This window comes from Chiloscyllium plagiosum, unplaced genomic scaffold (assembly GCF_037043375.1).
Source record: "Chiloscyllium plagiosum isolate Xiang-an unplaced genomic scaffold, Cpla_swu_hap1 HiC_scaffold_15, whole genome shotgun sequence".
NCBI classification, from domain to species: domain Eukaryota; kingdom Metazoa; phylum Chordata; class Chondrichthyes; order Orectolobiformes; family Hemiscylliidae; genus Chiloscyllium; species Chiloscyllium plagiosum.
Window position 1 is genome coordinate 19,796,301 of NW_028270153.1, and position 23,633 is coordinate 19,819,933.

Genomic DNA, 23,633 nt, shown 5'->3' on the forward strand with positions numbered 1-23,633 from the left:
CTCACAGCAGAGGTTCTTGTAGTGTAAAAGGCCACATTACATGCTGCCCATCCATAACAGTAAGGGAGCTGTCAGAATAAATGTGATAGCACTGTAAGCAAGACGCTCAAACTTAAATTTCAGATCCATTTAATGGCTTCTATTTAAAAAGTTGATTTTAAATAAACAATTCCAAACTTTCACCCCCTTCATATGATGTTCATTATCACATGAAATGACCAGAATAAAAGATTCATCTCAAAAACAGAGTTCTGCAGCTGAACAGACAGTTTAGACAAGAATGAAATACACCCTTACAGTACTTTACCTGCTAGTCATTGTGGTTTAATTATATACAATTGTGAACAATCCCAGAATCTAGCAACAAGTAATATTCCACCCACCCTGGATAATACCAGATATCATGGCTGAACCATGACTGTAGGAAACAACTGAACATTGGTATTAGAAAAGTTGTATGAACATTGCATAAGAATCAAAATCACAAAGTTGAATTATTGTTTTATACTCAGATTTTACAGCATGTGAACTAAACACTCTTCCTTTTAAACACCCAAACCAGCATCAGGTACAGTACTGCCAAGGCAAGCACAGTATTAGATATTGTCAGTGTTACTATACCAATAAAGCACCGTAATCTAAACTCAATAGCACACTACCATATTAGCATAATATTTTCATTCCACTTTGACCCCACAAAAATTTATTCAACATCTAAACTCATTTGGAGGATTATAATGGCATGCAAAAAAGGAGGAAGTATGCCAGGTATGAATGGCAGAAATCAAGAGGAGAAAGGCAGGAATATAGTTAAGAGGGAAATCAGGAGGGGAGGAAGGGGACATGAGATAGCTTTGGCAAAAAGGGTTAAGGAGAAGGGACTCCACAAATACATTAAGGGCAAAGGTAACCAGGGATGCTAGGTTATTTTTCTTGAGATTATTACACCCTTGATGCAACTGCAATACGCCAACTTCTGTGAACAGACAAAATTGATTAAGTATAAGCTTTGGAGGATCATTAACACTCTTCACAACGCATGCGAAGCATGTCAAGAGAAGCTCTCTGAACAAAGGGATAGTTCTTCCTTTATACAAAATCTTTACATCACAGTCAGCAATGCCCACAAGACAACTCCCAGCCACTCAGGACACAATGTAGTGATCACATGGTTTCCAGAGATCATATAATGTAAACCATCGCTTAATGGCCAGATCTATTGTGAATTTTTATAATTGCAGGTCGTAGTGAAAATTCCAACTGCACTGTTCTTATTTGATTTCTGAATAGGGAATGATAATGTAATTCTTTTATTCTGAGTAACTGGGAAATGGCCATGCAAATGGCTCTGAAAGGCAAGAGAAGGGAATGTATATTCCTTACAATCTCCCTCTAAAACAGAGACATACCATCCTATCCTCAGGACATCCAATTTCCTGCAGGTCAGAAGAACTTAACCCTTTAAAATCTCATTCCCTCCTTTTATCATACCACGATTACCATCTAGATGGGGGAGGAGAAAAGTGCTACCCAGCTTATTCAAAAGCATCTTACAGCCAGTACTTAAACACGTTATTGACAGACACCATACAATGATTATAACAAGAAATACTAGCCCATGCAGTAGATAGTTTTCCACGTGGGAGGATCCTGGTCATCCTATCTTTTCACCAGTAAAGTTCTTAAATCCACAGTCCTTAGTGACCACTCCACCCCCTCCAAGTGGAAATGGGCCAGTTATCCATAATCTCCTTCAGTAAAGTCTAACCTGAAAATAAAACAAATATTCAGCCTGTCCTTGCACACCACTCCATGGAGAAATCTGAATTCTTGGAGAAGAGAAGTTAAATACTGAACAAAATTGATGAGACTTCCATCCTTGTGGAGATGCTTCAGATGGAAGATATTAACGCATTGGAGTGTGAAGTGCAGCAGCTGCAGGTTAGGCGAATGTAGCATTCTTTGTGGCTTCTGCACTGCTCTGCTGTCAAATGTAACAAAGCAAACTGGCTGGTTTGTGGTTAGCTTGATCAGTGAACCTTCATATCCCTCAAAATGATCAAAAGAGAAGGTAAATCTCACGTGGCTTAATGTCCATAGGAAGGCCACCGACAAAAAGCATACAGGCCTCCTCTTCACCGTTGTTAGCTTCTTCACTTTTCGTGCTCATGACTGGGGAACTGGTAGAATCTGTTTGATCAGGTTGGGAAGGGGAGGGCAGTGGTCCAAAGGCATGCTTTACCTGTAAATGGAGAAACTCTAGAGGTGAAGTTAGCTGCTGAAAGTATCTTTACATTTTCTGTCTCATTCCTCCCTTGCTAAGGTGGGTATCAGTATGAAGACAGTCACATTTCACTACACTAAATTGTGTCTGCCTATTTCAACATTCTGTCTTGAAGTCTGTTACTCTCTTCACTCTATGACATTATCAAGTTTTTTTTTAAAAACAGTCCATAAAACTTCTAAATTGCACTGCCTAAACAATTCAGTCGTTTATAAACAACAAGCAGTGATCCTAAAATCAAACCCTCGGGGGACCCCATTCGGGTTATTCAAAAATTATTTTCCTTTGACAAATTAATACTTGGCTAAGGTGGAAGCTGTCAGAAAGGTAGTTCAAAAATCTGGAACAGTGAGAAAACAAAATGTTTCTTGTGCTTTAGCCATTGAAGAGGCAGTTTCAGTTCAGATTCAAATCTCAAACATTTGTGGGAAACAAATGCAGAATATATTAAAATATGTTCTCCAAATGAAAACTTGAATTTCTTGTTCAAGCAAACAATAACCCACTGCCACATATATACATATTAAATCTAACTCCAGGTACAGTTCAAAGGCCTGACATTAATGACAAAAACAGTCCGAAAATATTTTTTTAAAAAAGACTCACCAGTGTTTTATTTAGAATGTGTGGTTGCTAGCAAATTGATATTTTACTTTTATTTGGCAAGTTAAATTTAAGAATTTGTGGTTACAGACCAGTAACAATACAACTTTGGTAAAGATCAACATTCTTTGAATTTGCAATATGAAGGGGACAATAATTGACAGAACTTAAACAATTCAGTCTCAACTTCTAATATTCTCTAAAATCTTAAAACCTCAAAATTAAAATGCACTCCTTTTTGGTGAACACTGCAATACAAAAGCATCAAGATATATTTTAATACAGTATTCGCGTCTAGCTAAAACATGACCACTGACAATTGTTTTTTGAAATTCTACAATGCTTTTTTCAAAAAAAAAAATCAGGGGCTCGAGGCCCTCAATTTGTTTTAAGGTTACATGTTTGATCATTTTAAAAAAGGACCTAATGTTGCATAATATTAACATAAAAACAAAATCTGCCCTATTACACAGGTCACAAAGAAACTGAATAGAGACACTGATTCAAATAAGGCAAAAATAGTTACTTAAGAGGATTTTGAGTTTCATCTTCACTCCCTGCGAAATAAAACCAGTTCCCTGTAATTACAAATTCTGCCTATTCACTCCCTATTCCCCAAATAAAGACAAATACTATTGTATCTGGTCATCATTCTTCTTGGGTTTGAAAAAAAATTGCTGGAAGTCTTTAGCATGGCTTTCCCTTACATTTTTCAACAGTTTCAACCCTTGTAAGTTTGACTGGGTTTATAAGCATCTTCAAATTTTGACCATACACAGTGAACACAGACAACTAAAACTTCAACCAATAACAGATCTGGGTCTTGATTGACCCATTATGTCATAATCAAACCTTTTCCACCTGAATTTCCTATCTACTGTCAGATATCAATAGTTTATTGTTTAAGCTGCAATAACAAAGCTCAAGAGTTTCTGACTGGACTTGTGCAAATAAGAGACTGTTGCATTTAAAACCTGTAATAGGAATGTTTGTCCTACTTTTATAGTCTCAGATTAGATTAGATGACATTACAGTGTGGAAACAGGCCCTTCGGCCCAACAAGTCCACACCAACCCGCCGAAGCGAAACCCACCCATACCCCTACATTTACCCCTTACCTAACACTACGGGCAATTTAGTATGGCCAATTCACCTGACCCTGCACATCTTTGGACTGTGGGAGGAAACCGGAGCACCCGGAGGAAACCCACGCAGACATGGGGAGAACGTGCAAACTCCACACAGTCAGTCGCCTGAGGCGGGAATTGAACCCGGGTCTCTGGTGCTGTGAGGCAGCAGTGCTAACCACTGTGCAACTTCCTAAATTATCTCTATAAAACTAGTTCAGTGTCCTCAGTCTCCACAGTCACTTCAGTGTCCTGACCTTCGCATGGGGGATTTCCCCTCTTAACCACTGGTCTAAAACAGGGTGGTTGAGAGTTTAAAATCTTTTGTACTGTGCCTCAGAACATCAAACCCAGCTCCTGGGACACTCTAACCTCCAAATTTCAGGGGTCTCTAACCTCCTTTCCCAATAACTTATGATTCTGAAAGTGAACTCATTGGCATGCAAGTGCATAAGTTACCTCAAAGATTCCGTCACCACAGAATCCTAAGGGACGAGGGATTGACTGAGTGGTAAGTTAAGAAGAGAGATCAAGGTAAAATCTTACCTCATGGGCCCATCCGCCTCATGCCACCGGCACTCAGACAGACATTCATTTATTCATTCCACCTAAAAGCTCTGTATATGTTGGAATCCCACCGTTGTCAAATGTTAGTTTCTTTTTCTTAAGATTCTTACATCCTTGATGTTGGGGAGACAGGCCGCCTACTTGCGGAGCGTTTCAGAGAACACCTCTGGGACACCCGGACCAACCAACCCAACCACCCTGTAGCTCAACATTTCAATTCCCCCTCCCACTCCACCAAGGATATGCAGGTCTTTGGACTCCTCCATCGTCAGACCACAGCGAAACGACGGTTGGAGGAAGAACGCCTCATCTTCCGGCTAGGAACCCTCCAACCACAAGGGATGAACTCGGATTTCACCAGTTTCCTCATTTCCCCTCCCCCCAGCCTGTCTCAGTCAAATCCATCAAATTCAGCACCGCCTCCCTAACCTGCAATCTTCTTCCCGACCTCTCCGCCCCCACCCCAATCTGTCCTATCACCCTCACCTTGACCTTTTTCCACCTATCACATTTCCGACGCCCCTCCCCCAAGTCCCTCCTCCCTATCTTTTATCTTAGCCTGCTGGACAAACTTTCCTCATTCCTGAAGAAGGGCTAATGCCCGAAACGTCGATTCTCCTGTTCCCTAGATGCTGCCTGACCTGCTGCGCTTCTCCAGCAACACATTTCCATCTCTGATCTCCAGCATCTGCAGACCTCATTTTCTCTTCTTACATCCTTGATGCAACTGCAACACGCCAACTTCTACAAACAGCCAAAATTTATTAAGTATAAGCTGTGGAGGATCATTAACACTCATGATGCCTGCGAAGCGTGTCAAGAGAAGGTCTCTGAACAAGGGGACAGTTCTTCCTTTATACAAAATCTTAATATCACAATCAGTAACGCCCACAAGGCAAACCCCAGCCATCCCCCACAGTCACATACCACTCAAGACACAATGTAGTGATAACATTATCTCTGGAAACAATTATTTAAATCATTCCTTAATGGCCAGATTTGTTGTGAATCTTGTTTTTAAACTTAAGGGAGTAGTCAGAATTTTAATTGCAACGTTGTTAACAGATTTCTGAAGAGGGGATGATAATATAATTCTTTTACTCTAAATAACTGGGAAATAGACATGCAAATGGCTCAGAATAGCGAGAGATGGGAATGTTAATTCCTTACATTCTACCCCATGACAAAGGAATACCACCCTACCCTGCGGACATTCAATTTCCTGCAGGTCAGCAGAACAAATTGACAGTTTCTCTCAGGGAGAGGACAGGGCCCCTCAAAGATCAACAAGGCTACCAATGTGTGAAACCACAGGAGATGGTTTAATACTAAATAAGTATTTTGTATCAGTGTTTACTATGGGGAAGGATATAGAAGATAGAGAATGTGAGGGAATAAATAGCAACATCTTAAAATGTCCATATTACAGAGGGTGGTGGTTCTGGACACCTGAAAACACAAAAAGGTGGATAAATCCCTGGAACCAGATCAAGTGTACTCTGCAAGTCTGTGGGAAGCTAGGGAAGTGATTGCTGACTCCTTGCTGAGATATTTGTATCACTGACAACCACACGTAAGGTGCTGGAAGGCTGGATGTTGGCTAACCTAGTGTCACTATTTAAGAAAGATGGTAAGGAAAAGACAGGGAATTCTAGACCAGTGAGTCTAACAGTGGTGCACAAGTTGTTAGAGGAACAGGACTTGCATGTATTTGGAAAGACAAGGACTAATTAGTGATCGTCAACATGGCTGCAGGTGGGGGAAATCATCTCACAAACTTGATTGACTTTTTTGAAGAAGCAAAGAGGGTTGATGAGTACAGAGCAATAGATATGATCTAATTGGACTTCAGTAGGGTATTTGACAAGGTTCCCCATATTAGCAAGGTTAGATCTCATGCAATACTGGGAGAATTAGCCATTTGGATAGAGAACTGGCTCAAAGGTAGAAGACAGAGGGTGGTGGTGGTGGTGGAGGGTTGTTTTTCCCAGACTGGAAGCCTGTGACCAGTGGAGTGCCATAAGGATCTATGCTGGGTCCACTACTTTTCAGCATTTATATAAATGATTTGGATGCGAGCATAAGAGGTACAGTTAGTAAGTTTGCAGATGACACCAAAATTGGAGGTGCAATGGACAGCAAAGATTACTGCAGAGTACAGTGGATTCTGGATCAGCTGGGCCAATAAATCAAGGAGTGACAGATGGAGTTTAGTTTAGATAAATGCAAGGTGCTGCATTTTGGAAAAGCAAGAACGAACAGGACTTCTACACTTAATGGTAAGGTCCTGGCAAGTGTTGCTGAATAAAGGGACCTTGGAGTATAGGTTCATAATTCCTTAAAAGTGGAGTTGCAGGTAGATAGAATAGTGATACCTGATTTAGTATGCATGCCTTTATCGGTCAACGCATTGATATAGGAATCGAGAGGTCATGTTGCAGCTGTGCAGGACATTGATTAGACCACTATTGGAATAATGTAGGCAATTCCGGTCTCCCTGCTATAGGAAGGATGTTGTGTAACTTGAAAGGGTTCAGAAGAGATTTACAAGGATATTGCCAGAGTTGGAGGGCTTGAGCATAAGGAAGAGAGTGAATAGATTGGTATTTTCTCCCTGGAGCTTTGGAGGGGTGACGTTATAGAGGTTTGTAAAATCATGAGGCACATGGATAGGCTAAGTAGACAAGGTCTTTGAGGTGGGGTGTCCAAAACTAGAAGGCTTAAGTTTAAGGTGAGAGGGGAAAGATTTAAAAAGGGACCCAAGGGACAACTGTTCCGTGCAGAGGGTGATGAGTGTATGGAATGAGCTGCCAGAGGAAGTGGTGGAAGCTGGTACAATTGCAACATTTGAAAGACATCTGGGTAGGTATACGAATAGGAAGGGTTTAGAAAAGGAGATGGGTCAAATGCTTGCAAATGGGACTAGATTAACTTAGGATATGGACTGGTCGGACCAAAAGGTCTGCTTCCATGCTGTATCTCTCTGACTAGTAATTCACATAAATGAGTACAACTACAAGACTCAAAAGCCAATCAGGACAAAACAGTTTGTTTGATTGATCTCAATATCCATTTTATCCATTATAAAACATGTTGCAAATCAGTGACAAAAAAAATCAACAAAATGCACTGCAGCAACTCTTTAGGTGACTTCCACAGCACGCCTTTCCTCTGCAATCTCAGGTAAACTAGGCCAATAGTTTCATAGAAAATACACCTCCAAGCTTCGCTTCAAGTTGCACAATCATTCCAAATCAGACAGAGTCATAGAGATGTACAGCATGGAAAATCACCCTTTCACTGGGGTGTTGCATAAATGTCCTGAAATTTGACACTTAATACCACTGTCGAAGAACCATTACTGGGAGGACTCCAACAATGCAAGGCAACCAACGTGTCCTCAGGAGAGCTAGACAGAAGTGATTAAATGCAGCCTTGCCAGCATCACCTGTGGTGGAAGTCATGGTGTGCATGGATCTACCTTCAGGCAGAGAAGCTAGGAATATAAACTATACACAAATCAACAATGTGGATAATAAATTTGTCACAGAACGGAGAAAAAAGTGCTTCTAAGTACAAGTCAGGAAGTGTATTCAAGAAAAGCTGAAATATTACAATGATTCAGTTTTTTTTGTTGAATGGTAGATAGGAGAAAGTAAGTACCCATAATGCTTTGATGATGGATTCATTGAAGCCTTTTACCAAACATTTAATCTCTATTATATTGAGCTGATGAATTTCAGATGCATGTAATGGAAAATGTTCATTACCAACCAATTACCTCCCCAACTAAAATTAACTTGTGCCAGGTAAATTGACAGTTACCCAAAATGGACATCTAATCCAACATTAAAAATATCTTCCTGTTTTATTCCAATTAGATAAATCCTATTAGGCAAGTATGACTTCAGATTCACATAAATAAAGTCCAAAAACATTTGTGAACCTTACTTAGGTGATGGTGATGGTATTTTGTTGGGGGGGGGGGGGGGGGGGGGGGGGTGGTTTGAGGAGGAGGAGGCAGCAGCAGCAAAAGAAGAAGAAAGGGCAGAGAGAAATTATACAAATTGCATTTAGGCATTTGGCTAATGGTAACTTAAATCATTTAGTACATTTTGCAGATGTGGACAACGCTTACAATTTTTAAAATGCATATCAATCCTACCCCAATTTTGCTGAGATAGCACTTTTCCATGCAGTTTTCTTTACACTGTCAGCTATTTACACAGCTAAGCAGATTAAATATTTGTTCAACAAGACCTACAATGGCCTATGCAAAGCTCAAATACTGACAAAATAACTAAGTATATTCAACATCAGCATGCATCTCATTACCTCATCTAAGACATAGCAATGATTCTATGATTTGTTTCCAGGACTTTGACAAACAAATTCAGTTCCCATTGCATAACAATTTACAAAAGTTCTGACCAACCAGAATATCAAATTTGATTTATCAAATTTCTGTATTGCTGTCAAATTGCTGCATAGTGAGAAATGATTAGAAATAAACCGGTGCAAACTGACCTCTTGTTATAATAGCTTGCATCTTAAATTGAGGATATAACATGTTCAATAATCTAATAGATTTGTGTAACTTTGTATTTTGACTGGGGAAAAAAAAGACAGCAGTAACCCAAACTCCTGCAACTAATCAGGCTAGAAGCAATATTGGCTGCAGCCTTTGGGAACCTCCCTGCACGTTCAGCCAGGAAGGCATGAAGTTTGGGGTTGGGAGGAGGAGGATTCAAATTAATGTATGAAAACAGGATGCAAGAACTATACCTAGGTACTCTGAATGTAGCTTTCATTCAAGGTAATTTACACTAATTGGATTCACTAAAAAGCTACTCGTTAAGCTACATCGTTCCTGAATCAGAGATTCAGTTTAAATTGCTATTACATTTATCATTTAAGAACTGTGCTTTTCCATTGAAAATTATACATTTATTATGATTTGTGACAATGTTCCCATCAAGAGAAGCTGCTAATCAATTTGGAGAGGGAGGACAGCCAAGATAAAGCAAATTACTTGTAGTGTAATGTACCTCAATGTTAAGATCTAGAATGCGTTGTCTAATCGGGTTGTGGATGCAGTTTCAACAGTAGCTTTCAAAAGGAAACTGGATATATGAAGAAATGAAATATTGGGATGTTGTGCATTAGTCAAATAGTTCTTTCAAAGAGCCAGCACAAGTATAGTAGGCCAAATGACATGTTCAATTTTGAGATTCTAAGTATTCAGGAACCAACAAAACTGGTCATTTCAAAAATGTGAACTGGTCAGTTCAGGTTATAAACCAGTATCCTGAATACTATTTTATCATATTCACAGGACCAAAGAACCAAAGCATAGCAGCTCCATGAAATTACAAAAACAAGTTGCTGGAAAAGCTCAACAAGTCTGCCAGCATCTGTGAAGAGAAATCAAAATTAACGTTTTGGATCCAGCAACCCTTCCTCAGAATCGATGGCAGCTAGGAAAATATCAGTTTATATGCAGAAGATAAAAAGGTGGAGGAAGGGGGTAAGGAGTAAACGATAGGGACGGATAGAGCCCAAAGAGAGAAGAACAATTGGACAGAAAAGGAGTCAATAACGATATTGCTAGAAGGGTGAATAGTATTAATGGAGACTGTTAGTGGCTAACGATAGGTAGTGTGCAACAGCAGACTGTGTAATAATAAGACCTTGTGTTTGTGGTAGGGGGCTAGGACATAGGGGATTTAAGCCCTAAAATTATTGAACTCTATTGAGTTCAGAGGGCTGCAGGGTCTGCAAGCAGAAAATGAGGTGTTCTTCCAGCTTACACTGAGCTTCACTGGAGCACTGCAGAAAGCCTGAGAAAGATGTTGGCCAGGGAACAGGGCGGTGTGTTCATGTGGCAGACAACTGGAAGCTCGGGGTCTTTTTGCTGGCAGAATGTAAGTGTTCTGCAAAGCGGTCACCCAATCTATGCTTCATTTCCCCAATGTAGAGGAAACCACATTTGTGAGCAGCAAGTACAGTAGATTGTGAGAAGTGCAGATAAAGTGCTGCTTCATTTGGAAGGTATGTTTGTGCCCATGGACATATTGAGGGAGGCAGGGGAAGGTGTCGTGGGGCAGAGGGGTAGTGGTGTTGGGAGTGAAGGAAGAATGGACCAGACTGTCCCAGAGACAATGGTCCCTGCTATTTTTCTAGCTACCATCAGTTCTGAGCTTTTCCAGCAACCTCTTTTGTTTTGATTTACAGCATCTGCAGTTCTTTTGGTTTTACTTTAGTCCATAAAATACAATATTGCTCAACCTAATGATGCACAGAATATATGTATTTATTTTAAAATCCTACTATTCTCCTGTTGCATAATGTTGAGCAAAGTACAAAGTAGGTGATCGTATATACTTTTCTCCTTCTCTTCAAATAATTTTATTATAAATAGCAATACAAGCAAGCAGTTCAGTGAAATAATTTTCTTACTGTGTCATCTGTCACCCACTGCAGAAATCCAGCAAGACTGTTACAGTGGACATATTAAGCCAACTACTTAGATTATTTTAAGTGTCAGGTATAGTGCATAAAATGTTAAGCAACCCAAAGGAGGAAATAGGAGAAAGGAACTTGACAAAATGGGGGCCATGATGAAAAAGATAAAAATAAATCAACAGTTGTTTACTTAATTTTAAAAGCCACTTTTTTCAAATAGTGAAATATTAACATTGATATTAATATATACTAAATATAGATTTCACAACATTCTAAAACTAGAATCTGACTGTTTTGAAATAAAATTAAACTCGTCTCAACATGGACACTACAAAGTGCATATGGAAAATAAAAGCAATATTCAGTAAGTCAGACGACAAATATTATGTCTTAGTAATTCAGACGTAGGTGCCATGATTTTTTAAAATTTTAAAATAGATATAATGAAGCAATGAAAATATTCTGATTAAAAAAATGCCGGTTAATGCTATATTGTTAGTTTGCAAACTGCGCTCTGAAGCCAAGCCACAAGACGCCGCCAATATTCATCGATGTGATCATCCTCTCTTATAAATAGAACACACTTAAACAAATTTACAAAAACAGGACACAGCCTATCAGAAAAAAATTCGAGCACCCACGTGGCTGTAGATACAGTACAGTAACCCAGCTAGCTCTGCCTAACTGCTTCTGATAGTAACTGCAGTCAAACTGAGCACTACGCGAGGTCATCTAGTGGTGTTGCTATAACGACATCCTTGGCTGTTTCAGACTGACGTAACAACCGTATGTAAGTTGTAGTCAGTTGGAGGTTTGATCCGAAGTCTTCAACACAATCTGAACGGATAGGAAAATTGATCACTATTTCCTTAACCAAACACATAGGTAAAACTGTTCCGAAGTAAAACAGAACTATGACGGCTGCAGACAGAGCTCTTTCCATTCAAAGTGTTTTAGTAGCCACCATTAAAAAGAAACACACCCTGACAATTTGCAGTACCAGCCTAGGAAGTATCAAAATTGTAGTAAAATTGTTTTATAGTTTGGTTCAGACATTTAATAGATGTACAACTAACACTTGACTTGGAAATGATTGTTCCACCCGCCGCTAGTGTTAAAAATGTTACAGCAATTCATTTATTCTAATGTCAGCTTTGGAAAAGTCAGAAAGTGCCCTGCCAGAAAAAAAAGCATGGTTCTAATTAAGGACAGGTTAAAAGGTTGCATTCGAAATTTCGGCACTCCTCAACAAACATACTTCTCACGCGTCTCCATTAAGTCTATCAAATCTAATCGGGTATTCATCTAAATGTCAACTCGCATTATCCTGCCTACCTCTTTTTGTCCTGTTCTCAGTGTTAAGAAAACAGCAAGAAAAATTGCACTGGTTCACGTGAACGACATCACGAATCACATCGTCATCTAAAAAGGCTTTTGACCCCAAGTGTAAAATAGTTCAATACCTTTTTTTAAAAAAATGACCAAATCAGGGAGAAGATCTTAAAGATCTTTGTTCACAGAAATACTGAGCACACCATTTAGCTTAATATTCTCTGGAAAGTAGCTTCAGGCTCTAACAGGCCTGCCAATAATGGCATCCAAACAAGATGTAGATGTCAGACCCACCAGTACGTTAGCGGCTGTCTATCAACAAGGTCTCAACAGACACACCAATGATAGCGGCTTACGAATGCTATCAGCAAACAAGCCAATAGCAGAAGCCCCTCTGCACGCTGTCACCAGACCCGATGACAACTCAGGAACCTATCCTACCGCTGCTTGCACATCTACAATTAGAAGCAAGCTATCAAGGAACTGTCACGTTGAATTATCCTGCTCAACAAACAACGTTGCGCTCTTCTAACGTACAAGCTGCAGGTATAATCACTGATTTAAAACATACTTAAATACCATAGTATCTATAAATCGACAGCCGCTAGAAATTACAACCGAAGCCAATAAACAAACAACGCAATTAATTCATAGGTACAAACAACATAATACATACTCGCGACCTTCTGAGCAAATTTTCTAAAAATAGCGGTCAAGTTATATTGCATATGTTTTAAGCATACGTGCACCATGTGTATTTTTTTCTGTCGGCAAGTACAATTGGACTGCAGCGGTAGAGAAATTAATTTACTTATTTTTCACCAGTTTACACGATAAAAATTCCAAAAGTACAGAAAATAAAATATTTGAGCGAACCTTAATGACAACTATATTTTGGATACACTTTGGCTGGTACAAAATATTTCGCATCTTAACCCTGATCTTCAAACTTTTCTGGGTAGAAGACCACGCATAAACGTTGACATACATATCTTAAAGCCACGGTCAGTTACCCGAAGGAAAAAAACATTAAACAGTTTCAAGTGTTAAATAGAAGTGTCATGCTAACAAAGTGAAATACATAAATTGGATGACCTTGGAGATTTCCTGGGATCCCTCAGATACTGGAGGCTAATTTGAAAACCTATGCCGCTCCATTGGCGGAAATGTATTTAACGTCTCGTCTATTTTCTTTTTTCTGCAGTGGGTAAGACAGCTATACTGTATTGATTAGGAACACCTAACGTTCAATTCCTGATCTCAGATAGGACATGAGATAACGGATAGTTAGCATTTACAGTATCACGATTAGGATTGAATGAATGCCCCGAATCGCTATCGAACAAGCCTAATTACTAAAAACACAGGGGCAAATGTGGACAGTTTTACCTTCAAAAACCAATACCACCCCTTATTTACGGCCGTTCTCCTAGCTCTCCTGAAGCATAATCATTTCTAGCATAAAGACGGTCAGCGACTAGAATCGCACCCAACGAGTCATATTTATGACATAAAGGGAATAATGCAGATGAAAGCTTTAAAGCACGCATCTATAGATTATGCTAACATAGGACTTTAAATGCGCATTGGACGGCCACAAAAACTGGCAGTGAACATGCTACAAAAATGAAGACAAGAATACAGCTGTCCTTAGCCGCTCACAGAACCACGATCGTGACCAATTTAAACAAACATGTTTTTTTCAAAAAAAAACTAAACAATAAGACCGCGGGCATGCTAATATATGCAGAAATGGGTTTCAATTCATGGTGAAACATTTAATGGAGAAGTAATTCCAGCACTCCTCCCCACCCCCACCATTTATTTCAGTGCATACCATAGGCATGCAGAGAAGGACTGACAGAGTGGACAAGCCGTTGGGAACAAAAAAAATCACTAAATACCATTTCGAAAGAAAATTGACCCCATGATTTGAATAAGTCATTTCTTTGCTGCTGTAACACACACACACATAACCAGCCCCCGCACCACCATCCCCAGCTCAAACTAACGTTGACAAGGCTCGAGATGCTATAGCGACAGGTTGATTGACAGGGGTCTCGGCCCATGGGAGGGCGCACCGGGGAGGCAGAGGGGGCCAATGGCTGCGAGACGGGGGCGGGCCCGAAGCTCCTAAGTTCGGCCTCAGTCATTAAGTTGTCCCGAAACAAGATTTTTTTTCCCCCCCCGTGTGTGTGCGCGCGCTCTGGATGGTGGTGGTGGGAAAGAAGGAAAAGGGTTGAGGCGACATGGCCCCATTCACGAAGCTCGGGGAAAAGGGAATGCACGCCGCAACCTTTCTCCAAATTGACAGGTTAGTTTGAGGCTCTCAGGTGAACTTCAGTCCGGGACGGAGCTGAAGGCGGGCCCTAGGGCGGGGGATAGGGGGAGGGAAGAGGATTCTCCACAAAGGGAATGAAGAGAGGGGGATGTGGAAGAATTATTTTTTCTTATTTTAAAAAAAAAACGTTTTTTTAAACCCACGAAACCAAACAATCGCTTCCTCCTCACCTAAACGCCCCAGCTCCAGCACCAACTTACCGCGCTGCCTGTTACTCGGAGGAACATTCCAGTATCCTGACCTTCGTTTCTCTAAATAAGCCGAGGAAAAGCGCCGCCATGTTGCTCCTTGTTTATTTAAATCTCGAACACTCCCAGGGAGGGTGGGACCCCTCACTGCGCATGCTCGCCGAGGTGTCTCCTAGGAGTTGTAGTCCGCCTACCCGAGACGCTTCAGGTGCGCAGGTGGTCTCAGTCGTTGGTGGTAGTGAGGGAAAGTCGGATGGATGTTCGGTGACCAACAGAGGAAGAATTTTGGTCGGTTGCAAAGTCTGCTGCATCTCCCTGCAAGGAAAAAATTAAAACTGCACATCTGCAATAAATATTTAAAATTACCAACAGTTAACCATTGTATAAAGACAAGACAAGGCAAGGTATGTTTTTTTTGTATACACGTTCCATCGCAAAGTTCATTACATTTTAATAGTTCTACACTGCACAACTATAGAAAAGTGTGCAGTGAGTTCAATTAAAAATTGCTTATGAGATAACATTTGAATCTACCACAATTGTAGATTCATGTTTAAATCACATACAGCTTTTTCTGTCTGCCCCCATATCTCAAATTCCTTCCCTCTCATTTGTGCAATAGATTTATTGAAATGAACTGTGTAATTTCAATGGAAATTATTGAACATATATATTCTGTACATGGAGGTAGGACAATAACAATAGGTATGCTAGACATTCAATTTAATGATAGTTGGCATTCTGGCTGCTGCTGCTCACTGCTACATTCAGCATTCAATATTAGGTGTTTTGTACAAAAAGAACATTGTGTATGTAGAGTAAGATACACAGAATGTTCAATGTAAAATAACCAAGAAATAATGATTTACAGAATCATGATAATCTCATATGTTATCTGCAGAGTTATATAAAGGGAATAAATACACAATCTTTATACATACAGCTGTGGCATCAATTCTACAAGACACAAATTCAGGGATACTGTTCATACTCAGGTCATCTTGTATACAAAATAGCAATCCCTGATGAAGGGCTTATGCCCAAAACATCAACTCTGCTGCTCCTTGGGATGCTGCATGACCTGTTGTACTTTTCCAGCATCACGTTTGTTTTTTACTTTGGCTCTCCAACATCTGCAATCCTCACTTTCTCTGACAAAATAGTAAGTTTGGTAATAGTATAGGCATGGATATAGGCCATCCTTTGAGAAGCTAGACAATGGCAATATGTAATTATCAGAACCTTCATATTGATTTTCTAACATTGCTTTATAATGGAATGTTGTCTGACATAAAACAAAATTGTAAGACTAGAAAACACGGATTTAGAAATTAGTTTCAAACAAAGATTACTATAAATTAGTGAGATGATTCAATATTGTCATAATTCAGCACTAAATGATATTTCTACAAATCATTTAGAAAGTTGATTCCATTACCATATTTTATGGTTTTGAATAGATGGTTGTGAATTATTGTTGATTCTGCTAATGTTCTTGATGTTCAATCTATAACATAATATGCTGGTATTGCTTGTCCTCCTTTTTAGATGGATTGTGAATTAAATAACATCTGTAATAATTTTTGTATTTACCATATCAATAATTTTTGGTATTAACAATAAAAAACCTTAGGAATTAATTAGGAAAATGCACAAACCCAGTAAATCCCACTTCATATACTAACCATATTGATGAAGCATCCTACAAATATAAATCTGAACCTCTTCTAAGGTCTTTCTTAATTTGATACAAAGAATATGTAAGTCACCAGGATCTCTTAACTTCTCAAAACTAACTGGAGTATTTCTCATAAGTCTAAACTTTACCAACCTAACATCTGAAGCTTAAACTTAAGTGTAATACCAAATCAAAGAACCCTCTATCTGAGACAGAGATCACCTTGATGAGAGCACCAGCTGTTCCTTTGATGTCACCATGGTAACAGAAATGCAATTATTAAATGTGCAGCATACATTTGTGTTGGTGAGCTGATACTACAAATGTCAGATGGTTCACTTCTAATGTGGCAAGAAGGTTGCAAACTAGCATAATTGAAGTTGTACAATGTGAAGTATAATGAGCAGCAGTCCTATAGAATTACAGTACAATTAAGATTCACCAGGAAAAATGAAGGCCACCAGTGTCAAATTTTGTGAGATGAAACAAAGTCTCAACAAGTTTAAACATTTATTTAATGTCTGTATCCACTGACCATGAAAATGGGATGGTGTGTTATCATTCACTCAGAATCTCAGTTGGTTTGACCACATGCATTTTTGCATTCATGCTGCAGTCTGGAACTATGGCTAGTGATTGTAGAAGTTGCACTGTTCTTTCCATCGCGTGGTTGACCAGGAACCTTTTATGCTCTTAGCACCTGCCATGGATATAGAACATTATAGCGCCATACAGGCCCTTCAGCCTTTGATGTTGTGCTGACCTGTGAAACCAATCTGAAGCCCATCTAACTACACTATTCCATTCTTTATCTATATGCTTGTCCAATGACCATTTAAATATTCTTAAAGTTAGTGACTCTACTCCTGTTGCAGGCAGTGCATTCCATGCCCTTACTACTCTGAGTAAAGAAACAATGCATTAGACTGCTTTGCAAGTTGCTTCTCACCCACCTTGGCCACATGATGAACACGAGATCCTGAGCCACAATTCATGGATAGTGCACAAACATGAAACTTCTTCCTTAGAGACAGGGATGCTACCCACCAAGCCACCAGACCTACATTATTTGGTTTAATTTGATGGAAACAGGTCTTATTAAATCAGGCACTAATTTAGAACAGGTATCGACCTCTCTATTTTCCTAAGAGGTCTACTGTCCCTTTTTTCTCACTTTGTTCCCTGTTCTCTCATTCTGAACTGTGATTGCATCTTTGATTACTCTACCTCAATTTCCCCTCCCTTTCAGGTAGTGATTTTGGAATGCGAGCAGGCATATTTTCAGCTTTAACCTAGTTTTCACAGAACTGTTCCCACTTGCCTTGTAAGGATTTTCAATTGCTAAATGGTTGGCACTACTTTAAATCCAAGCCATCTGAGTAATTCAGATCTGAGTGACATTGCATACTTAACACATTAGCAGAGTCAGAGAATCATACAGCATGAAACATACCCTTAGGTCCAACTCATCCACACCGACCAGACATCCCAATCTGCCCTAGTCTCATTCCAAACCATGCCTCATGATTATATAAACCTGTATAAGGTCACCTCTCAGTCTCTGATCTCCAAAGATAAAAGTCCGAGGCTATACAGCCTCTCCCTACAGCTCAAACCCTCCAGTCCCGACAACATCCTTGTAAATCTTTCTTACACCTCAAAGTTTAACAACATCCTTCCGATAGAAGGGCAACCAGACTTATACACAGCATTCAAAAAGTGGCCTTACCAATATCCTGTCCAACCAAGTCTAAATTTCTCGAGCAGAAATGGAAATTGCAGAAACTTCCTATCAATGGAGAGAAGCAGAGTTAACGTTTCTGGTCCACTGACCCTTCTTCAGACTCTTGTTTTTTATTGATTTCCAGCATTCGCAGTTCTTTATTCTATCTCAATTTCAAGAGCTTAGTTTGTCATTGCGTTATTAAAATGGATTTTAATTCTTGGAAATGTGTTCCACATATTTTGTATTTTCCAGTCATTGATCTGTAGCAGCATTCATTTCAATGATACAGCATTTTGTGCTGCTTACTTTTGATGCAAGGATGCCAGAAGTTTGTCTTGGACGGGAAGCTTAACCCTTTGTGAGTATTTTTAAAAATGACCTTGAGATTACAAGTGGTGTTAAAGCTACATCGAATCTATTATTTGCAATTGACAATAAAGTACAGATGTTAAGAGGCTTTTTGCACTAATTATTTTGTTGTGGTGATTTCCTATTGTCCATTTTAAACCCTGTAATTGGAAGAATGATTGTGTGTGCACGCAGTGTCTAGAAAAATACGCATTGGTCTCTGGAGGAATCTGGGCGGCGGTGTCTGGAGCATTTGGGGAGGGGTCCGGGCCGTGGCCAGAGCATTTACTGACGTGTTAGCGGTACGTCCACAAGTGTGTGTCAACTGCACAGATCAGTGTTTTAATTCCAGTGATACAAATTGACTGGTGAAAGAATGGGCGACAGGAGGTCATTGACCCAGGATTGAAACTGCGCGCACACACGCCCTCTGCTGCATTAGAACGGTTTTTAAAATATCAAATGCATTTATTTGATTACGTATCTTTCATTCTGGGACTTTTATCTCCAGTCTGCATTTTTGGTAGGCCTATGGAAAGACTTGGGTTTCCCCCGCGATCCGTCTTCCCCGGCATGGAAATAAAAAAAGTAATTCATATTTAAACTAATATACAGATAAGTCAGGGCGGGACAAGCCACTCTGCAGAGGATTTACGGATTCCTATGCACCATCAGCAAGAAATTACTTTAAGTCGTGGAACGGTATATTGGGGAAAGATAACATAAATATGTTAAGTTTATACACACTGAAAAATATTAATAGAAAGATGATAGGCTGCAGGGGAAAGTTTGGATTCTTAAACTCTTGGATTGTAGGAGGGTAGGTTGCAAGAAAGGATGCAGTTACCACTCGGCAAGTGAAACGTAAATTTTGCTTATTTGTTTTGGTTAGATGATGCATTGTTTTGTGGGTTTAGAAGCAACCTTATTGAAAACGGAGCCTCAGTTTAACCGTCCCGCACAAGTGAAAAGGTAAAGGCCTGATTATAGAGCAGTTTCCTGGTCGCTGAGCAGTATGGGTTACCTAAGCATCCATGAATAGATTCCTTTACCACCCGAAGCTTTACAATGCTCGGAGGAGAAGATTTGAGGCTGGACTGTAAAACTGAACTTTCGTCGCCGACTGTAAGAGTTCACATCGATAATGATTTTAAGCTTTTCTTTTCTGCAGCGTGAAAATAATGTTCCTCTTTTTTAATAGAAACTTTCCACTGGGTTGCATGTTCCAAGTTATGAATTGTTAAGCATTTTTTACAATCACCATGAGCTGGAAACCGTACTTCTCACTTCACAGCTCTAACGTGCAGTTATAGCATCAGCATATATAACAACTGTGCATGCTAGTTATTTGTTTTTGTTTTATTTTACCCATTTCTGATGCAGCAAAGCTATTTTGAGATATGCATTAACAGAAGCAGGGGTCAGGGATTATTTGATTAACAAGGAAATAATCTTGCACTATTTGTCGTCTTGCAACTCCAGCCTAGATCAACGGCAAGTTCCACGATAAATTTGAACTGTTTCAGCATTAGGAGAGATTTGAAGCTCTTGTTCAGTTCTCAAAACATCAACTCCATGAACTAAGAGACATAGTGCTCACGTCAATGCAAAGTTCTACATGACCTAAAGGGTGTTTTACAGCAGGATAATTAAACAAAGAAGTAAAGAAGCAGACACTAAACATTTTGTAATCTATGCTAGTCAAAGGATTTCTCTTAGGTCGAGAAAGGTGGAGGAAGGATCTAGAATTTAAGGGTTAAGAATTACCAAATTACTAGGGTGCAGGAGGTCATTTAGTCCACTGCCTCTTCAAATGAGCTTCATCAGTGAGTGACACTCTCCTACTTTGACCCCATATCATTGCACATTATTTCTATCAAAAAATCATCCATTGTGCTGTGAATATCTCAATTTAAACTGCCTGTGCCATGCTTTTAGGCAATGCATTCCATACCTGAACTATTCAGCATGAGAAAATTTGTTTTATCTCACAACCCTTGCTTCTTTTGCACATCCTAGTAAATCTCCACTGCACCCTTTCCAAAGCTTCCACATCCTTACTAATATCTGGCGGCCAGAACTATACGCAATACTCCAAGTGCGGCCACCTAGAGTTTTGTACAGCTGCAGCATGACCTTGTGGTTCTGAAACTCAATCTCTCCAAGCCTATACACCATATGCCTTCTTAATAACCCTATCAATGTGGGTGGCAACTTTCAAGCATCTATGCACATTGAAACCAAGATCTCTCTGCTCATTTACACTACCAAGAATCTTACCATTAGTCCAGTACTATGTACTCCTGTTACTCCTTCCAAAGTGAATCACCTCACACTTTTCTGCATTAAACTCCATTTGCCACCCCTCATCCCAGCTCTGCAGCTTATCTATGCCCATCTGTAACCTGCAAGATTCTTCCACACTATCCACAGCTCCACTGACCTTCGTGTCATCTGCAAATTTATTAACCCATCCTTCTATGCCCTCATCTAGGTCATTTATAACAATGACAAATAGTAGTGGCTCCAAAACAGATCCTTGCAGTACAGTAACTGAACTCTGGGATGAACATCTCCCATCAACCACCATCATCTGTCGTCTTTCAGCTAGCAAATTTCTGATCCAAACTGCCAAATCACCCTTAATCCCATGCCTCTATATTTTGTGAAATAGCCACCATGGGGAACCTTACTTAACGCCTTACTGAAATTCATATACACCACATCAACCGCTTTACACTCATCCACCTGTTTGGTCACCTTCTCAAAGACCTCAATAATGTTTGTAAGGTACGACCTACCCTTTACAAAACCATGTTGACTATTACTAATCAACTTATTCTTTTCTAGATGATTATAAATCCTATCTCTTATAACCTTTTCCAAAATTTTACCACAACTGAAGTAAGGCTCACTGGTCTATAATTACCAGGGTTGTCTCTACTTCCCTTCTTGAACAAGGGGGCCATATTTACTATCAGTTCAATCTTCTGTAAACAGTGATGACATAAAGATCAAAGTCAAGGCTTCGCAAACTCCTCCATACCTTCCCAGAAAATCCCAGGATAAATCCAATCTGGCCCAGGGGACTTAGCAATTCTGGAAAATGTGAAAATAGATAACACCTCATCCTTGTGAACCTCAACCCCGTCTAAGCTAGTAGCCTGTATCTCAGTATTCTCCTTGAAGAAATATAGAGATTTATGAAATGTGAGGGGCATGGATAGGGTAAATAGACAAAGTCTTTTCCCAGGGGTGGGGGAGTCCAGAACTAGAGGGCATAGATTTAGGCTGAGAGGGGAAAGATATAAAAGGGGCCTAAGGGGCAACTTTTCACACAGAGGGTGGTGCATGTATGGAATGAGCTGCCAGAGGAAGTGGTGGAAACTGATACAATTGCAGTTTAAAAGGCATCTAGATGGGTATATAAATAGAGAGGGATATGGGCTGTGCTGGAAAGTAGGACGAGATTCGATCTGGTCAGCATAGCCGAGTTGGACCTAAGGGTCTGTTTCCGTGCTATATATCTCTAGGACTCTATCAGCTTCTACCTCTTGTGCTTCATGCCCTTATGAAAAATACCAAGAAGAATGTACTGATTGAACTGATTTCTCCTCTTGTCCTGCCACCTTCAATGATCTGTGCACATTTACACCTAGCACTTACTGCTTCTTAGAATCTTTTTGGAATTGTATCCCTGATTTTATATTGGTTCTCAATGCTTTTCTTAACAAATTGCATCAGCTCATACTTGGCAATAGTGAACCTCTACCAACTTGTCCCTGTCCTTTTGGCGTGGCAAACTGTGATTACAGCTTTCAATTCTTCCAAGTTTTTTGTCATCTGAAAACTTTGAAATTGTCCGCTGCACATCAGGATCTAGATCATTAGTACACATTCGGAAAAACAAGGCTTGCATAACCGACCCAAGGGAACTCTATCACAGACCTTTCTTCAGCCTGAAAAATATCCACTAACCATAACTCTTTCCCAGCACTCAGCCTATTTTGTACCCACATTACTACTATGCCTTTCATACCATGACCAATAACTTTCCTTGTAAGTCTGTTGTGCTGCACTCGATCAAATTCCTTCTGGAGATCGTATTAACAACAAAACTGTTACCTTTTCAAACAAAAACTCCAGGTTAATTACACTAAATTTCCCGATCGAAATCCAGGCTGACTGTTCTGGATCAACACAACTTTTTTCCCTGTGACTTATCCTTACAACCTTTCTTGAACAAGGCCATAGTGTTTGCAATTAGTCTCCTGGCATTACCAAGTCAAAAAAAAAGTCTGAAAGATGATGGCCTGTGATGGCTCCTGCAATTTCTACTAATCACTTTCATCTAAATCCTCTGGTGGATCAGTCCCAGTGCCTTGTCAACTTGAAGGAGCAACACTCTATCCACACTTCTATCTTTGTGATTCTCATTTGTTATTTTCCACTTTCTTCCCCAACCTTTAGTATTCCTCTTGGTTCTCCGTTTTATTTTCAGCCTTCCATCTGTCAAAAGAACGCTTGCTTTCTCACGTTAATTTTCTACCTCCTCTCTCATCTAGACAAATATGGATTTGTTTGTCCTATCTTTCTCATTTGAGAAAATAAACCTTGACTGTACCCAAAACATCTCTTTGAAAATAGCCTGTTGATCAGTTTTTGTTTCTCCTGCCAATTTATTGTTCCAGTCAGTGCTGCCCTGCTGTTACCTTGTTTAAATTCTCGCTCCACCAACTGATTTTTCTCACTCTGGGTTAGTGCATGTCACTCTTCACCATCATCCTGAACATTATGATACAATGGTCCCTGTCTTCTAGATGTTCCCCCACTGACTCTTGATCCACTTGGCCTATCTCATTTCCAAGGACCAGATCCAACATTGCATCTTTTGTTTTGTCTGACTGACACATTCCCCTGTAGGTAACTCTCCTGAACATATCCTAGGAAAACTTGCTCCTCATTGCCCTTACA

The 23,633-nt window shown here is 39.8% G+C and overlaps 1 protein-coding gene and 1 long non-coding RNA gene across 10 annotated transcripts in view; one reads left to right on the forward strand and one right to left on the reverse strand.

The window, feature by feature from the left end:
* The window catches only part of LOC122560234 (nuclear receptor coactivator 3-like), a 264,759-nt gene extending 249,748 nt beyond the window's left edge, over nucleotides 1–15,011 (reverse strand). For 4 of the 8 annotated variants that reach the window (XM_087994788.1, XM_087994779.1, XM_087994783.1 and 1 more), the window contains exon 1: nucleotides 14,920–15,011. The gene's annotated coding sequence lies outside the window, so the exon portion shown is untranslated. Of the gene's footprint in view, nucleotides 1–12,381; nucleotides 12,402–12,509; nucleotides 12,806–14,919 lie in introns of those variants that run through there. The other 4 variants (XM_087994782.1, XM_087994781.1, XM_087994784.1 and 1 more) reach the window with 3 other exon arrangements.
* LOC148147623 (uncharacterized) lies at nucleotides 14,546–18,780 on the forward strand. Of its 2 annotated transcripts, none has more exons than XR_015759526.1 (2): nucleotides 14,546–14,692; nucleotides 18,564–18,780. It is a non-coding gene; the product is annotated as an uncharacterized LOC148147623 (long non-coding RNA). The 2 variants fall into 2 exon arrangements; XR_015759527.1 differs by lacking the exon at nucleotides 14,546–14,692 and adding an exon at nucleotides 14,805–15,311.
* The last annotated feature ends 4,853 nt before the right edge of the window (nucleotides 18,781–23,633 follow it).